Here is an 18,760-nt window from a genome sequence, read left to right on the forward strand (position 1 = left end):
CAGGGTTGATTTCCTTTAGGATGGACTGATTTGACCTCCTTGCAGTCCAGGGGACTCGTAAGAGTCTTCTCCAGCACCACAGTTCGAAAGCATCAGTTCTTCAGCGCTCAGCCTTCCTTATAGTCCAGCTCTCACAGCCATACATTACTACTGGGAAAACCATAGCTTTGATTAGACAAACCTTTGTCGGCAAGGTGATGTCTCTGCTTCTTACTATGCTGTCCAGGTTTGCCATAGCTTTCCTCCCAAAGAGCAAGCGTCTTTTAATTTCATGGCTACAGTCACCGTCTGCGATGATCTTGGAGCCCAAGAAAGTAAAATCTGTCACTGCTTCCATTTCTTCCCCTTCTATATGCCAGGAAGTGATGGGGCCAGATGCCATGATCTTCGTTTTTTTAATGTTGAGTTTCAAACCAGCTTTTGCACTCTCCTCTTTCACCTTCAACAAGAGGCTCTTGAGATCCTCTTCGCTTTCTGCCATTAGGGTGGTATCGTCTGCATATCGGAGGTTGTTGATAATTCTCCCAGCAATCTTACTTCCGACCTGTGATTCATCCAACCCGGTGTTTCTCATGATGTACTCTGCATATAAGTTAAATAAGCAGGGTGACAATATGCAGCCTTGTCGTACTCCTTTCCCAATTTTGAACCAATCGGTTGTTCCACGTCTGGTTCTTACTGTTGCTTCTTGACCCTCGTACAGGTTTCTCAGGAGACAGGTAGGGTGGTCTGGTATTCCCATCACTTTAAGAATTTGCCACAGTTTGTTGTGATCCACACAATCAAAGGCTTTAGTGTAGTCAATGAAGCAGAAATAGACGTTTTTCTGGAATGCTCTTGCTTTCTCCATGATGCAGCGAATGTTGGTGATTTGATCTCTAGTTCCTCTGCCTCTTCGAAACCCAGCTTGTACTTCCGGTAGTTCTCGGTTCACATACTGCTGAAGCCTAGGTTGTAGGATTTTGAGCATCACCTTGCTGGCATGTGAAATGAGCGCAGTTGTGCGGTAGTTTGAACACTCTTTGGCGTAGCCCTTCTCTGGAACTGGAATGTAAACTGACCTTTTCCAGTCTTGCGGCCATTGTTGAGCATTCCAAATTTGTTGGCATATTGAGTGCAGCACTTTAACAGCATCATCTTTTAGGATTTTAAATAGTTCAGCTGGAATATTGTCATCTCCGCTAGCTTTGTTGTTACTAATGCTTCCTAAGGCCCATTTGACTTCACTCTCGAGGATGTCCGGCTCAAGTTCAGTGACCGCACTATCATGGCTATCAGGGACATTCAGATCTTTCCTGTAGAGTTCTTCTGTGTATTCTTTCCACCTCTTCTTAATCTCATCTGCTTCTGTTAGGTCCCTGCCTTCTTTGTCCTTTATCATGCCCATCTTTGCACAAAACGTTCCCTTGATATCTCCGATTTTCTTGAAGAGATCTCCAGTCTTTCCCATTCTGTTGTTTTCCTCGATTTCTTTGCATTGTTCATTTAAGAAGGCCTTCTTGTCTCTCCTTGCTATTCTCTGGAACTCTGCATTCAGTTGGATATCTCTTCCCCTTTCTCCCTTGCTTTTCCCTTCCCTTCTTTCGTCAGCTACTTGTAAAGCCTCATCAGACAGCCACTTGGCTTTCTTGCATTTCTTTTTCTTTGGGATGGATTGAGTTGCTGCCTCCTGAACAATGTTACGGACCTCCGTCCATAGTTCCTCAGGCACTCTGTCTATCAGGTCTAATCCCTGAAATCTATTCCTCACCTCCACTGTATATTCATAAGGGATATGATTTAGGTCATACCTGAATGGTTTAGTGGTTTTCCCTTCGTTCTTCAATTTCAGCCAAAATTTTGCAACAAGAAGCTCATGATCCGAGCCACAGTCAGCTCCAGGTCTTGTTTTTACTGACTGTATGGAGCTTCTCCATCTTTGGCTGCAAAGGACATAATCAATCTGATTTCGATATTGACCATCTGGTGATGTCCATGTGTAGAGTCACCTCTTGTGCTGTTGGAAAAGAGTGTTTGCTATGATCAGTGTGTTCTCTTGACAAAACTCTATTAGCTTTTGTCCTGCTTCATTTTGTACACCAAGGCCATGCTTGCCTGTTATCCCGGTGATTCCTTGACTTCCTACTTTAGCATTCCAATCCCCTATGATGAAGAGGACATCTTTTTTGGGTGTTAGTTCTAGAAGGTGTTGTAGGTCTTCATAGAACCAATCAACTTCAGCTTCTTCGGCATCAGTGGTTGGGGCATAGACTTGAATTACTGTGATGTTGAATGGTTTGCCTTGGATTCGTACTGAGATCATTCTATCATTTTTAAGATTGTACCCCAGTACTGCTTTTCCCACCCTTTTGTTGACTATGAGTGCTACTCCATTTCTTCTAAGGGATTCTTGCCCACAGTAGTAGATATGATGGTCACCTGAATTAAATTCACCCATGCCTGTCCATTTTAGTTTGCTGATTCCCAAGATGTCGATGTTCAATCTTGCCATCTCATGTTTGACCACCTCCAGCTTACCTTGATTCATTGATCTTACATTCCAGGTTCCTAAACAATATTGTTGTTTAAAGCATCGGACTTTCCTTTCACCACCAGACACATCCACAGTTGAGTGTCCTTTCGGCTTTGGCCCAGCTGCTTCACTCTTTCTGGCGCTACTTGGAAATTCCCTTTGCTCTTCCCCAGTAGTATATTGGACACCTTCCGACCTGAGGGGCTCATCTTCCGGCGTCATCTCTTTTAGCCTTGTGATACGTTCCATGGGGTTTTCTTGGCAAGAATACTGGAGTGGGTTGCCGTTTCCTTCTCCAGTGGACCACATTTTGTCAGAGCTCTCCACCATGACCTGTCCATCTTGGGTGGCCCTGCACGGCATAGCTTATGGCTTCACTGAGTGACGCAAGCCCCTTCACCACAACAAGGCAGTGATCCATGAAGGGGTGTTGAGTAGGAGTGCTTTTTTACCAGCTTAGGCTGGTATACCAACTATGACCCTATCTGGAGAGGACATGCTTTGCTTCAGTTATTCATGCTCTAAGTGACATCCAGGCTGGATTACTGCAATGCACTCTAGGTGGGGCCACCCTTAAAGATGATTTGGAAACATCAACTGGTACAAAATGCAGCCACTTGTGTACTTGTACTTGATAGGCAGATGGATCATGTGACCCCTATATTATATGACTACAGTGGCTTCCAATGCATTTCCAGGCCCAATTTAAAGTGCTGGTATCGGCCTTTAAAGCCCTAAACGGTTTGGGTCCAGACTCCGTGAAAGCCCACTTTCACCCATACCAATTTGTTCACATTCTGAGATCAACATCGGAGGCAATTAGGCATGAGGGATAAGGCCTTCTTGGTCATAGCCTCCCACTTGTGGAACTGTGTTCCAATTGATATCTGCCAGGTCCCATCATTACAGGCCTTCAAGCATACCCTAATGACCTACCCATTAATCTGGGCCTATAACTGAGCCAGGATTTTATTAGGCACCATTATGTATATGGTATTATCTGGTTTTCATTGTTAATTGTTTTATTATTGGGGGGGGTTAAATTTTATATGCAGCCCTGGGAGGGTTTACCCTAAAAGGCAGCTTAAGAAACAAACAAACAAATATTAGCATGTAGTAGACAGAAAACTAGAACACCAGAAATGCTTATGGTTACGAGGCAGAGTGAATCTAACACTCTCTGCAACTGGATAGCTATAACTGAATAAAGGTAGGGATGATCACTCTTGAGGACTGGCATTCAAATGCTACTAAACGCGCTTAAATAATGCAAATCGTTATCATGGGGCAGACATCATCATTACTACCACCATGGATATACTGTTCTTGAGCTAAACCTGAGGATTCACTATCCAATATGAGATTGCACAGAGGAAGGCTGGTATAACACAGTCAAGATTATGAGTGAAATCCCCTCAGCTATGAGCCTCAGTAATAAAGTTGGCCATTCCATAAGGGTTACTGAGATACTGTATGTAATATGCATCGAATACTAGAGATGCACTATATAAATGTGACATATTATTACTTACTACTAGTAGTACTACTACAGTGGAGGTTTTGAAGCTGCACATGTACAACTGAATGAAGCAATGAACATACATACATGCGGAAATTAACAAAATATTCAGTACTTCCTTTCAAAAGCTACATGTACTTTAAAGGCCTCTGAAAGCAGCAGCCTTCGCTGTAGGTCGGGAAAGAACAAATCAGATCTGAACTATGTAGATAGGCCTGTGAATCTTGAGAAAAATGTGCAGCAGTAAATAAAACTGGCCATGTGTTCCATCTTCACTGTAGAATGGAAGTCCCAGCAGTATTTACATGGTCTTAAAATTTTTCATAATCTCCTAAGGGCATGCTTACTGCAAAGCTGACAGATGTTGCTAGGAAAACTGTGCAAATTTGAAAGATGGCTAACCTTTAAAAGGGGAGAGAGAGAACAGGATGGAAACAGCTTCACGTACAGAAGATGTTAAACTGGACAAGGAAACAGCACCTTCTGAATGCCTCACTAAGCGAAAAGCAGAGTAATATTTCACAACACCAAGGTGCATTACTACGAAATTGATTTGACTTTTTCCCTTTGTTGGACGTTTAAATGATTTTTATAATAACTGCCATTGAACAAAAGATAAATGAATGATTATTTATTCATTTTCTCCCTTACCCAACATTTTAAACAATTTGTTCTAAGGCACAAGAGGATGCACAAATGAGGGTACAATGATTCATAAGTTCTAGAAAGCATTCCCTAGAGGATAACCAAGGACATCCAATTTTTTATATCCATTGCCTGCTCTGCACCCATTACTCACTGTTTTGTCCCTTGGAGTGTTATGAAGTAGTACAAAGATGGAACAATAAACTGAAAGAGACCTGAAAAGATAGAAATACACAAAGTTCTCTCTCTCTCTCTCTCTCTCTCTCTCTCTCTCTCTCTCTCTCTATATATATATATATATATATTTAAACCTTTGCAAAAAAGAGTTCCAGTGACCTCACCAAGCCTTCAAGGAAGCTTCTTGAATCTCTGTGCTTGCATAGGCCTCAACATTTTGACCAATCAGAAGCGTCACCAGTAGTACTGATTTCTAGAACACAGTTTATAACAGCGGCAGCCCCAACTCCCTTTTTCATTAACACAAATTGAACAGCTGCAAAAAGGTCAATCAAAACAGAGCTGCTGCCATCATTTACCAATCTCTGGGAAAGGTTCCTGACCACCATCCTGAGACGCTGCACATCTTCTTGTGCTACAATAATACATACTTTAGGGGGTGTCCACACAGGGCTTGCCAGAGCTCCCTGATATTTCCAGAGAAAATGCGCCAATCTGATTCCCCAATAATCCAGATGGCAAACTAGCATCTGCAGTGGTAATACAGTAATGCTGCTCAGACTCTTGCACAATACTCCCTGCCTTTTTGTCTCCTTTGATGCTTTTGTTAAAGCTACAAAGAGGCACAGAAAGATCCTGTTTGAACATGTGCGCATTTGAAGCAGTCTTCTGTTTCTAGATTTGTACCACTGACAAGAATTAAAAAGCAGGCTCCTAGGCATGAAAAGTGCACTTCTGTATTGCCCAAGAAAAGTAAGTGTCAAGAGGAGGAACCTGGGAACTTCAGACCAGCCAGTCTGACATCAATCCCTGGGAAAATTCTAGAGCAGATTATAAAGCAATCCATCTGTAAGCACCTTCAAAACAATGCAATGAATCCTCAAAGCCAACCTGGATTTGTCAAGAACAAATCCTGCCAGACTAATCTGATCTCATTTTTGGATCAGATAACCTCCCTTGTGGACTGTGGGAATTCTGTGGACATAACATACCTCGACTTCAGCAAAGCTTTCGACAAAGTGCCCCATGATCTCCTGATGAGTAAACTAGCTCAAAGTGGGCTAGATGAAACAACAATCTGGTGGATCCACAGTTGGCTACAGGATCGGGCTCAAAGAGTGCATATCAATGGGATCTTCTCAAACTGGGGAGAGGTAACGAGTGGGGTACCCCAGGGCTTAGTCATGCGCCCAGTGCTCTTCAACATTTTTATTAATGACTGGAGTAGGAGGTGCAGGGAATGCTGATCAAATTTGCAGATGACACAAAATTGGGTGGGATAGCTAATACCCTGGAAGACAGAAACAAAATTCAAAGTGGTCTGGATGGACTGGAGTGCTGGGCAGAAAACAACAGAATGACATTTAACAGGGATAAATGCCAAGTTCTGCACCTAGGAAAAAGAAACCGAATGCACAGTTACAAGATGGGGAATACTTGGCTCAACAATACTACAAGCAGGAAGGATCTTAGAATTGTTGTAGATCACAAGCTGAATATGAGCCAACAATGTGATGTGCCTGCAAAAAAAGGGAAATGCTATTTTGGGCTGTATTAATAAAAGTATAGCTTCCAAATCATGTGAAGTACTAGTTCCCTTCTACTCAGCACTGGTTAGGCCTCATCTTGAGTACTGTGACCAGTTCTGGCACCACACTTTAAGAAGGATGCAGACAAACCGAAGAGGGTTCAGAGGAGGCCAACAAAGATGATCAGGGGACTGGAAACAAAGCCCTATGAAGAGAGACTGAAAGAACTGGGCATGTTTAGCCTTGAGAAGAGACGACTCAGGGGAGATATGGTAGCACTCTTCCAAGTCCTTGAAAGGTTGTCATAGAGAGGAAGGCCAGGATCTCTTGTTGATCATCCCAGAGTGCAGGACATGGAATAATGGGCTCAAGTTATAGGAAGCCAGATTCTGGCTGCACATCAGGAAAAACATCCTGACTGTTAGAGCAATACGACAATGGAACCAATTACCTAGGGAGTTGGTGGGCTCTCCCACACTGGAGGCCTTCAAGATGAGGCTGGACAGCTATCTGTCAGGGATGCTTTGACTTGGATTCCTGCACTGAGCAGGGGGCTGGACTTGACGGTCTTGTAGGTTCCTTCCAACCCTATTGTTCTATGATTCTAAGAGCAGAGGGTGTAACCTTCAGCAAAATTCAGGAGCTAACTCAGAGAGACAGAATGCTAGGAACAGGAGGATTCCTACTTATGGATACTAGTCTTTTTCTTGCCTCCCACATGATGCTTCATTTGTAAAGTGAGAATTGTGGGACTCATTTATTTTATTATAGGGTCTTACATCACACTTCCCAGAAAATCTCTCACCTACCTGCAAGTTAAAAACCCACCCCCTGCATATTAGTGGATGTGTGGCTACTGGTTGCAAGTATTCTGTCATGAGGGAAAGGAACTCTGCCTATGCTCAAAACCACTGTTTTTCGTATCTTCAAAGGCTGAGCTTTGGCCCTGATCTGTGGTTTGGGGACTGGTCCCTGGATGAAATTATGCTCCCCCTTCGTGGAATCCAGATGGGAATGGAAATTGAGATTGGGCTGGGCCAGGAAAAAAAGAAAGCTGTTTCATGCTCTTATTCCCATATTGCTTCAATAACTCCATGTCATGGGCTTTGTTGCTCAGCATTCAAGCTGTTCACAAATATACTGCATGCTAAGAAAGAAAATATTTATTTTGAGTTAAATTTTAGAAGTACACCTCAGACTCAAATCTGTAAATGAGTCGCTTGCTGTATGTCATTAAAACATTAATATAATCACAGTGTTTTTGTTTTCTTCAGCATTTTAACTTCATATTAGGTACAATGTTTATGCCATTCTGTACAAGTGACTCATCTAATGCATTCTGAATGTTTGACTATTGAACAAAAGTACCCAGTTACAAATAATAAAGAAAATTATATCCTTAGCTACAACATTGCATTGGGGAGTAGCATGTCACATGCTATTATTCAGTTTTAACACTTAAGTTAGTATTAAAGACTAATCTTTGACTGTGCATGTCACCATAACCCAAGGAAGTCTCTTTTGGCTCATTACAACCATGAATCTAGAAAGGTCACATTTATCATCTGCTCTGAATACACAATTGTGAGGATGACTTTTGTAATTTGAGAAGCTGTTTCCAGTATTTTTAAGAACTGGTTGTTCTATTTTATTTATTTATTTATTATTATTTATTTATTGCATTTATATCCCGCCTTTTTTCATCCATTCGAAAATGGACGAAATGGTCAGACAATACCATTCTAATAAATGGTATTGTCTGACTTACTCTGTTTTTTTTCCAGATTCAGATGAATACTAAAGTTACAGTACCCCTAGTCATGTAGCATGAGGCTGGAAGAGATGTGTGGTTAATGCCAAACACAATCGACCTGTTTCTTCTCCTCACTCTACTAGTAAAGTCTTGGTAATACAAAACGTGCCATGATTTCACCATGTTGTGAGTTTCATCAGCTAATGAAGCAGAGCAGGGAAACTTGCAGTGTGGTTATGTCAGATCATATGTTTTACATTACTTAGATGTTATCAATAGAGAGAGGGCTGCTATTTATGACTATAGTCACATGTAACCCTTAATGTCTGGTTTCACCCCAAGTATACCCGTCTTTCATCAAATGGATTTATGCAAAGGGTTCATTTTAGAAAAATCAAATACATTTACCTGTTCCCCTTAAAACAGTGAGTCAAATGCCAAACAGTACTTCCTACATGAGACTTATAGTGGCCTGTCATCATACTACTTCTTAAATGTAAGAAAATGGCAGGTAATGGGTTGTCATGAAAACAATGCTTGTAAGGCACAGTGACATAAAATTACTATTATCAATCTACTACCTATAGCGTAAGTTCACTTTTATTACTTGTTTGCCTGGCTTCTAATCTTCAGTTTATAGAGATGACCATTATGTAGATGTTACAGGAAGGTAATAATAAATCTGACAAATGATCCCCAACAGCCACTTGATCCAACTGAAAAGGCCTAATAAAAAAGATTAAATAATGTGGCCTATGAAGTCTTTCACTGTCCTGATTTGTTTGAAGGATTATCTAAGTAAGATATTCATTCTCTATCATAGGAGATTGTCAGAGTGAAATTTAAAAATTTGTCCTTCTAAAAAGGTTAAGCATGGCTGAAGAGCTAACCAATATTTCTATCGTTTCTTAATGAAAAAGCTGCTGATTTTGGTAATGCAAAACGACTCACTCTCAAGGCTTTGGGATAGTTTGCTACATGCTGGTGCTTGTAGGAAATAGCTCTCGACATTTATGATACCCTACATGCCTACGTAGGGGCTAAACAAAATCTGTTTAACAATTTTGAATATAGGCAGCAAAAGAACGAGATTGTAATTTTGCAGCTGGCTTGCAAGAAGCACCTGGCTCGGGCAGGCTGCATGCTGTTGCTTTTGGGAACCGTTACTGTTTTAAAGAATTGTGCTGTCTTTTAAGGTATCTGTCTGTTCTCTTCTGCTCAACTTGTATATTTGTTACCAAGCTATATTACAAAGAGAACAAAATCTTCTAGAACTTCTAGAATCTCAGTAAAAAGGTCACTAGACCTCCCCCCACCCAAACCCACACGTAACTATAGTACCCAGAGATCTTTGGGGAAAGGGAATACTATCAAAGCTGTTTCACAGATTACCCAACTTTTTCATATTCATTTACTTATCCCAATAAGATGAGAACCATCTTGCCTATGTCGGTCAGGGATGTAAACAATATCCAATCAATTTATTTCTCACATTTTTTTATTTTTACTATAAAGTCATTATGCTGTTTTATACATTGCAACCTTTAACGTACTCCAAGGATAGTGAAGTATTTGCCATTATCTCTTAATGTGCCCATTACATCCAGGGCTATAATAACGATTTTGGACATACTTTTCTACTCTTTTCCTGCTTTAGGCTCAAGCTTTCCCTAATAGTCAGAAGCAACTAAAATACAAGTCTAAAGCTATTACTTATTCATACACAAGTTTAACATAGCTACTCACAAGAGTAGATGCAACACAGGCTGCTTGTAAGTTTTCCTATAAGGTACAAATGTTAAATGCTGCCATTCTATTTTTCCTCTTTCTCTTTATTTTAACTCAGTTGCTTTTAATATTATCATCTTCTCTTGTATATCCAATAGTTCAAGACAACAAATAAATTAACATATTAATTTATTGAAGTTCTGTTTGGGGGTGTTTGGAATAATGGAATATAATATCCATATATTAGCTTGCTTTGTAAACTATTTTTGTTCTACTATATGTTTTGGTGTGATGTATGAGTAAAACTACACATTACCTGTTCATTACCAGTTCCCTACATTTTTAGAACATAAGAAGAGCTATGCTGGATCAGACAAAGGGTCCATCCAGTCCAGCATTCTGTTCACTCAGTGGCCAACCACCTGTCGACCAGGAATCCACACTATGCATAATTTTGTACACCTCTATCATGTCTCCCCTTACCCTCCTTTTTTCCAAGCTAAACAATCCCAGCTGTTGTAACCTTCTCTCATAGGGGAGATGCTCCAGCCCCCTGATCATTTTAGTTTCCCTCTTATGCACTTTTTCCAACTCTACATTACCTTTTTTAGGTGTGATGACCAGAACTGTACACAGTATTCTAAGTGTGGTTGCATCATAGATTTATGTAACAGCAGTATGATATTGGCAGTTTTATTTTCAATTCCTTTTCTATATATGCCTAACATGGATTTTGCCTTTTTTACAGCGGCCACACACTGGATTGACATCTTCACTGAACTGTCCATCACAACCCCAAGATCTCTTTCTTGGTCAGGTTGAAAAGCATCGGTCCCAATACAAATCCCTGTGGGATGCCACTATTTACTTTCCTCCATTGGGAAAATATACCATTTATTCCTACTCTCTTCTTTCTGTTCTTTACTGACCCATAAGAGGACCTGTCCTCTTATTCCATGACTGCCAAGTTTGCTCTGGAGTCTTTGGTGAGGGACTTTGTCAAAAGCCTTTTGGAAGTCCAAGTAAGCAATGTCTACCAGATCACCCCTGTCTACATGGCACTCTCAAATTGTCTTATTGACACTCTCAAATAACTCTAAAAGTTTACTGAGACAGGACTTACCTTTGTGGAAGCAGTACTGATTCTTTTTCAGCAGGGCTTGTCCTTCTATATTCTTACTAATTTTATCTTTAATAATGCCTTCAATCAATTTTCCCGGAACAGACATTAAGCGAGCTGGCCTGCAATTTCCCAGATCCCCCCTGGATCCCTTTTTAAAAATTGGTGTTACATTGGCCATCTTCCAGTCCTCTGGTATAGAGGCTGATCTTAGCGACATGTTGTGCATAGTTTGGTTAGAAGATCAGCGATTTCATATTTGAATTCTTTGAGAACTCTAGGATGGATACCATCTGGGCCCTTTGATTTATTTGCTTTCAATTTATCAATAAGGTTGAGAACTTCATCTTTTGTCACCACTATTTGCCTCAGTTCCTCAGACTCCCTTCCTGAAAATGCCAATTCAGGCACAGGTATCTGCCCTATATCTTCTGCAGTGAAGACAGATGAAAATAATTCATTCAGCTTCTGTGTAATCTCCTTGTCCTCCTTCAATACTCCTTGAACTCCATTGTCATCCAATGGTCCAACTGCCTCCCTAGCTGTTTAACATAACATGTAGTTTGACCCTGTATTTCTGTGCATCCATGCGCATACATATGGAAAGAATTTGAAACGTTAGTTCCAATGTTATTTTATCACAAGTTAGTGATAAAGAGAATGCCTGAACCCTATGATGTTATTTTGTCTTGATTACTGGAAGTCTCAGACAGTTCCCTTTCTATTTCTATGTACAAAGCAGAAACTAACTTTAGGGTCATAGGTCTCCTCACCACCCTGACCCACTGTCACTGAGAATTCTGGTATCAGAGGCTGAAATTCTCAGGATTCTTCTTTGAGACTACATCCTCATAATAATACATATACTCTTGGGGAAAAAGAGACACAAAAGTTGGGACTGGGGAATACATTAGTCACTAATGAAATGTAAGCTGTCTTCTCCCATACCATGATAATCGCTTGTGAAAGGAGGCCACTCAGCCAGATCACAAGGAAGGAAGAACATCTGAAATTGTATACACAACTAAAGATGTGCACAAATGACCTCTTGAAATTGTCCACCCTTTGTGGGGAGCCAATTTCATCGAATTTCTTCAGTGAGAGGAGAAATTCTCTAACAATTTCCCACAGATAGGGCTCACCATTGGCAAGAGTTGTGCCACAGCTTCTTTGTGGGAGTTTTTTGTTTTTGTAAGGCTTGGGGGGGGATTGCACTGCCATGGCAAGTGGCAACAGCAGCAACTGTGTTGGCAGCCTGGCCCCCATTTTGCATTCTCCACAAGACCCCTGCCTAGCATTGTTCTGGGGCACTGGGCCCGGGGGGGGGGGGCAGGGAGACAAAACTCACCAAAAAATGAGGAAGAAAATTTGGAGATATTTTGCAAAGTAGCCTTTTACCTCTGGTGGGGTAAGAAAAGAAAAATATCAGGATATTTCTGAGAAAAATGTCTTCCAATAAATTTTGGCTGAACTCTAGTTGTCATTCTTTAAGTTTCAGCAACTTCCCTAGAATCTTCCAAATAAATAAAAATTCTGAGGGATGATTGTGGATACATCTTGTCTCTAATGCAGGTACAGAGAGATGATTGTACAATGAAAGACAGGACATTCATACACACTCCTCAGCCACCTCTTAAGTAAGCACAAGAACCCTGAACCCAACCCATGAGAATTTCTCCAAAATTTCTTCTCCTTTGAATCTTTTTTCTTAAGCCATTTCTTTTATATCAAATAGAATGAGAATGGTCAAAAAAGATGTGGGAGAAATTTTCAGCAAAGCACTATACATAACCCACTCAGGCAAAACAGCTTTAAAAAACTCAGTCAGCTCCAATCCCATCAAACAATCTGCAATGAATAGTTCTGGTGCTGGAGAAAGGAGTTTCTTAGCAAAAGAGCATGTCAACAACCCTCCCAGCATCCGTAGTCCCAGTTTAGCCCCACAGGAGGCTGAGTTAAGCTCTGCATATGCAGCTCTTGAGAAAGTGTGTGCGGGAGGGTGGGGGAGAAGAGACTATGAGCTCTAATTCCTTCTCAGCAATCTTCCCTCTTGCCTGGTGCAATGGAGAATGCCAGAATCAGACAAAGGTAAGCAAGCAGTTAAACTGTGTGTGGTATTAAAAATTAGCACTTGCATTCTCTTTCAAGCACCATTCAGAATTAGGAACTGAAATGCCCGATGTATTCTTCACAGTGTTATTTTAACATTTATTTTAATATTAGTTTTATCAACTTTGTAGGAAAACAAAACAGATTAAGTTATTTTAATGGTTGTTGTTGTTCAGTCGTTCAGTCGTGTCCGACTCTTCGTGACCCCATGGACCATAGCACGCCAGGCCTTCCTGTCCTGCGCTCTCTCCCAGAGCGTGCTCAAGTTCATATTCATTGCATCCGTGATGCTATCTAGCCATCTCATCCTCTGCCGTCCCCTTCTCCTTTTGCCTTCAGTCTTTCCCAGCATCAGGGTCTTTTCCAGAGAGTTTTCTCTTCGCATTAGGTGGCCAAAATATTGGAGCTTCAGCTTCATTATCTGTCCTTCCAATGAGCACTCAGGGTTGATTTCCTTTAGGATGGACTGATTTGACCTCCTTGAAGTCCAGGGGACTCGTAAGAGTCTTCTCCAGCACCACAGTTCGAAAGCATCAATTCTTCGGCGCTCAGCCTTCCTTATAGTCCAGCTCTCACAGCCATACATTACTACTGGGAAAACCATAGCTTTGATTAGACGGACCTTTGTCGGCAAGATGATGTCTCTGCTTCTTACTATGCTGTCTAGGTTTGCCATAGCTTTCCTCCCAAGGAGCAAGCGTCTTTTAATTTCATGGCTACAGTCACCGTCTGCGGTGATCTTGGAGCCCAAGAAAGTAAAATCTGTCACTGCTTCCATTTCTTCCCCTTCTATATGCCAGGAAGTGATAGGGCCAGATGCCATGATCTTCGTTTTTTTAATGTTGAGTTTCAAACCAGCTTTTGCACTCTCCTCTTTCACCCTCAACAAGAGGCTCTTGAGATCCTCTTCGCTTTCTGCCATTAGGGTGGTATCGTCTGCATATCGGAGGTTGTTGATAATTCTCCCGGCAATCTTAATTCCGACCTCTGATTCATCCAACCCGGCATTTCTCATGATGTACTCTGCATATAAGTTAAATAAGCAGGGTGACAATATGCAGCCTTGTCGTACTCCTTTCCCAATTTTGAACCAATCGGTTGTTCCATGTCTGGTTCTTACTGTTGCTTCTTGACCCTCGTACAGGTTTCTCAGCAGACAGGTAAGGTGGTCTGGTACTCCCATCACTTTAAGAATTTGCCACAGTTTGTTGTGATCCACACAATCAAAGGCTTTAGCGTAGTCAATGAAGCAGAAATAGACGTTTTTCTGGAATTCTCTTGCTTTCTCCATGATGCAGCGAATGTTGGCGATTTGATCTCTAGTTCCTCTGCCTCTTCGAAACCCAGCTTGTACTTCCGGTAGTTCTCGGTTCGCATACTGCTGAAGCCTAGCTTGTAGGATTTTGAGCATCACCTTGCTGGCATGTGAAATGAGCGCAATTGTGCGGTAGTTTGAACACTCTTTGGCGTTGCCCTTCTTTGGACTTGGAATGTAAACTGACCTTTTCCAGTCTTGTGGCCACTGTTGAGTGTTCCAGATTTGTTGGCATATTGAATGCAGCACTTTAACAGCATCATCTTTTAGGATTTTAAATAGCTCAGCTGGAATACTGTCATCTCCGCTAGCTTTGTTGTTACTAATGCTTCCTAAGGCCCACTTGACTTCACTCTCGAGGATGTCCGGCTCAAGTTCAGTGACCGCACTATCATGGCTATCAGGGACATTCAGATCTTTCCTGTATAGTTCTTCTGTGTATTCTTGCCACCTCTTCTTAATCTCATCTGCTTCTGTTAGGTCCCTGCCTTCTTTGTCCTTTATCATGCCTGTCTTTGCACAAAACGTTCCCTTGAGATCTCCAATTTTCTTGAAGAGATCTCTAGTCTTTCCCATTCTGTTGTTTTCCTCGATTTCTTTGCATTGTTCATTTAAGAAGGCCTTCTTGTCTCTCCTTGCTATTCTCTGGAACTCTGCATTCAGTTGGGTATATCTTCCCCTTTCTCCCTTGCTTTTCGCTTCCCTTCTTTCCTCAGCTACTTGTAAAGCCTCATCAGACAGCCACTTGGCTTTCTTGCATTTCTTTTTCTTTGGGATGGATTTCGTTGCTGCCTCCTGAACAATGTTACGGACCTCCGTCCATAGTTCCTCAGGCACTCTGTCTATCAGGTCTAATCCCTGAAATCTATTCCTCACCTCCACTGTATATTCATCAGGGATATGATTTAGGTCATACCTGAATGGTTTAGTGGTTTTCCCCACGTTCTTCAATTTAAGCCGAAATTTTGCAAGAAGCAGCTCATGATCTGAGCCACAGTCAGCTCCAGGTCTTGTTTTTACTGACTGTATGGAGCTTCTCCATCTTTGGCTGCAAAGGACATAATCAATCTGATTTCGATATTGACCATCTGGTGACGTCCATGTGTAGAGTCGCCTCTTGTGCTGTTGGAAAAGAGTGTTTGCTATGATCAGCATGTTCTCTTGGCAAAACTCTATTAGCTTTTGTCCTGCTTCATTTTGTACACCAAGGCCATGCCTGCCTGTTATCCCGGTGATTTCTTGACTTCCTACTTTAGCATTCCAATCCCCTATGATGAAGAGGACATCTTTTTTGGGTGTTAGTTCTAGAAGGTGTTGTAGGTCTTCATAGAACCGATCAACCTCAGCTTCTTCGGCCTCAGTGGTTGGGGCATAGACTTGAATTACTGTGATGTTGAATGGTTTGCCTTGGATTCGTACTGAGATCATTCTATCATTTTTAAGATTGTACCCCAGTACTGCTTTTCCCACCCTTTTGTTGACTATGAGTGCTACTCCATTTCTTCTAAGGGATTCTTGCCCACAATAGTAGATATGATGGTCACCTGAATTAAATTCGCCCATGCCTGTCCATTTTAGTTCGCCAAACTTGTGATACGTTCCATGGGGTTTTCTTGGCAAGGATACTGGAGTGGGTTGCCATTTCCTTCTCCAGTGGACCACATTTTGTCAGAACTCTCTGCCATGACCTGTCCGTCTTGGGTGGCCCTGCACGACATAGCTTATGGCTTCACTGAGTTACGCAAGCCCCTTCGCCACAACAAGGCAGTGATCCATGAAGGGGATTTTAATGGTTACCAATCATAGATTTAGAGGGGAAGGTGATATCATATCATCCAATCTCTTCTTCTTCTGTTTCGATATAAAAGACGTAAAAGCATAATTTAGAACATAAAAATGGCCTTATCTCTTAAGCAAGTGTCAGGGAGCCCCTAACTCGAGAAAGAGTATAAGGCCCTTCCAGTGACTTCAAGCTGATCATTAAGGGAATAGAAGACAAGAAAAGCATAGAGGTGGCAGCATGATTGGCACCATTCCTGCAAGTGAGCGATGTTCCTCACCCTCCACCCCCATCTTACAGCATCTTCCTGTCCCAAGACCCATTTAGGCGGTAAGACAGCAACAGATAAGGAAGCAGAAAGTATGGGGGAAGGGCATGTATGTGTGTTTGTGTAGATAATAGATGAATGGTGCGTGTGTGTGCGTGCGCGCACATGAGAAAGAGAGAGTATAAGGGAGAAAGAATGAAAGCAAGCAAGGCAGGAAGGCTGTGGGACTGTGGGGGGAGATGTGCATAAACCCACAGAATATACTGCAAATTATAGTCAGTATCTATGTCGGGGTCTGTCTCATTCTTTTGGTTTTGGGGGCCTTGGTCTTTGGCCCTGTGTTTTTAATTAAATTATAGTATTTCTAAATTGCATCCATCCATCCAAGTTAGCATATTCTAATCTGTGTCCTCTTTTTTGGCAATGAATTAGTGGCCACCCTAATGAGATGATCTCCCATAATGTGAAGTGGTACAACCCAGCGGTTTACCACCCCAGTGTGAATTAGCACAGTATGGCTCCATAAAAATTCTGGGTTACCGCGAGAGCGCCAACGTGCTAGTGCATTCAGTCACAGGTGGGAGTGGCTACACTAGCCAAGGACCATCTGATCCTGCCTTGGTTAGCAAGAACAAGGAATTCTGGGGTGTCTCTAACTCAACAAGCCAGAGCTGTAAGTCAAGAACAAACCCTAGGTTACAATGCAGGCTTGTCAGGAAAGAGACAACTCAAAGCACCTGATTTGGATGTAATGCTAACCAAGTCAGGGACTTGTGTAGCTGCCCCCACTGGCAGGAGGAGCCAAGTGGGAGCAATCAAGCCATGTGCACTAGCACTCTGACTCACTCATGGTAACCAAGAGATTTTTAAAATTCTGGATTACTGTAACATGTGAACCAGACCTATATCTGCCAATGACTATAGCAGTCATTAAACTACTGAAGAACAGCCTTATGTGCCCAAAGGTTTAATATGCAGTCATTAATTGCAAATTATTAAATAAAAGAGAGTAAATAACAGATACAAACTATATTTATCTTTGTAGGGAGGTATAATATAGGAATGGAAAGGATGTCACACAAAGTATTGCAATCAGCCTCCTTGTTTTGAGGAAAGGACATTAACTTTTACCAGTTGAATAAGGGAGAGGGATAGCAACTGACAATTTACTGCAAAGCTATCCATGAACCTATTTGAGCTCTTCGGGGACCACATTATTAATAACACGCACATGTAAACACTGGCAAGAAGGGATAATACTGAACATGTCAATAATCGTAACTCTTGTAATACCCAGCAGAACCCAAACTCGAGTTCTGCCTTCCCTCAAACAACTGCTAGATAAAATGCTGCAAAACATAGTTAAATATATGATAGTATTAGGCTGAATCCAGATTTAGGCACATGCAACAAGGCTAGCGGATGCAGACTTCCCTGCCCCCTCCTCCCCAAAGCAGTCCCTCCAAAAGTGCTATAGAGGGTTAGAGCACTCTGCTGAATAGGGCAGACTGCAGTTTGGGGGGCTGAGGGGAAACAGGGAATACCTGAAAATCAGGCAAAGACACTTTCCATGAGTGGAGCTCGTCCAACCCTCAGTGTAGCATTTTGGAGGGGCTGCTGTGGAGAGGAGGAGGCAGAGATGCCCGCTTCTGCCAGCCCTGTTGCATGCACGTAAATCTGAATCCATGGCAGGACTAGCCCCAGTGCCACCATGGGGCTTATGGGTTCAAAGCCAGACTCTGATTCAGACTTAGAACAGATTAATTGGGTACCCAGTCCAATTGTGGGGAACTCAAGGCCTGGAAGCCTGGCTCTGCCTGGTCTCCCATCTGATTACAGGCCAAAGGAGAGCGACACTCCCTTTCAGCCACAGCTGCAAGATAAGGCTTTGAGTCAAGCCTCTGATTTACAAGCTGAGATCTTCTCCAGGAACCAAGCAGGAGGAGGACTCTGCAGAGAAGGGGGTTTGTGGGGTGCCACCCAGGTTAAAATGCTCTCTCTGACATAGTACCTGCTTATAGGCCAGATTTCCCTGTTAGGATAGATCGTAGGAGCAGCCCCTCCACTGTATTTAAGCTGGTGCACTGGCTGGAAGCTTTGCTGTGAACAACGTCATCTAAACTGCCCAAAACACTTTCTCACCTGGATTTTCCTTGAACTCTTCTCTGCCATGAATCATGTACCTTCATCTTTGATTCATCTTTCCTGGATTTATCCTGACTCTTGGACCCTTGTCTGCCTTGAATCACATAACATTGAGATTCCAACATTGAATCTATTATTGGACTCGATCCTGATCATGTGT

General features: G+C 42.0%; 1 protein-coding gene across 5 annotated transcripts in view; it reads right to left on the reverse strand.

Annotated features, from left to right (window-relative positions):
• The window catches only part of BTBD9 (BTB domain containing 9), a 268,373-nt gene that overhangs the window by 97,519 nt on the left and 152,094 nt on the right, over positions 1–18,760 (reverse strand). The window contains exon 1 of one of the 5 annotated variants that reach the window (XR_014786876.1): positions 12,332–16,242. The exons of the other annotated variants lie outside the window; for them this stretch is intronic. The gene's annotated coding sequence lies outside the window, so the exon portion shown is untranslated. Of the gene's footprint in view, positions 1–12,331; positions 16,243–18,760 lie in introns of those variants that run through there. 5 annotated transcript variants of the gene reach the window in all.

This window comes from Heloderma suspectum, chromosome 1 (assembly GCF_057233095.1).
Source record: "Heloderma suspectum isolate Gila_16-S chromosome 1, 16-S_ref, whole genome shotgun sequence".
NCBI lineage: Eukaryota > Metazoa > Chordata > Lepidosauria > Squamata > Helodermatidae > Heloderma > Heloderma suspectum.